At 46.4% G+C, this 593-nt stretch overlaps 1 pseudogene; it reads left to right on the forward strand.

Moving 5' to 3' along the window:
* Positions 1-240: 240 nt before the first annotated feature.
* On the forward strand, positions 241-358 carry LOC136885150 (5S ribosomal RNA; annotated as a pseudogene).
* Positions 359-593: the final 235 nt, after the last annotated feature.

Below are 593 nucleotides of genomic sequence, written 5' to 3' on the forward strand. Positions count from 1 at the left end.
AATATTGGCGGGAAGTAGCGGGAGAGTTAGATAATTCTTTAGCATGCCATTCCTCTGGTTCATACATTTTCTGATTCTGCTGGTACGTAACGCAATGGTTCATCATAGTATTTCAGCTATTCGATCTCTACGCTGATTGGAATGATCGATATGCACACGTAACGGAGTAATGGCAGAGGCAGAATTACTATTTCGGCCTATTCCAGATTATAGCACTACAATAAAAATTCAACCCTGAACGGCAACGGCCATACCATGTTGGATACACCGGTTCTCGTCCGATCACCGTAGTTAAGCAACATTTGATGTGGTCAGTACTTGGATGGGTGACCGCTTGGAACACCACGTGCCATTGGCTCAATTCCCTACAATCGGCCCCGCGGTGTAGGGGGCGGCCCCGGGTTCGATTCCCGGCCGGGTCATGGGTTTTTAATTGTAAATTATTAATATCCCTGGCCTGGGGAGTGGGTGTTTGTGTCGCCTTAACGGTCCTTTCCTCACATTCAACACTTTACACTTCCCCAATTTCCAAATACATGGAGGTTCCTAACATATGGTACAAGTAGGGGCAAACGATTTCCAAATACATGCAG

This window comes from Anabrus simplex, chromosome 13 (genome assembly GCF_040414725.1).
Source record: "Anabrus simplex isolate iqAnaSimp1 chromosome 13, ASM4041472v1, whole genome shotgun sequence".
In the NCBI taxonomy this organism is placed as follows: Eukaryota; Metazoa; Arthropoda; class Insecta; order Orthoptera; family Tettigoniidae; genus Anabrus; species Anabrus simplex.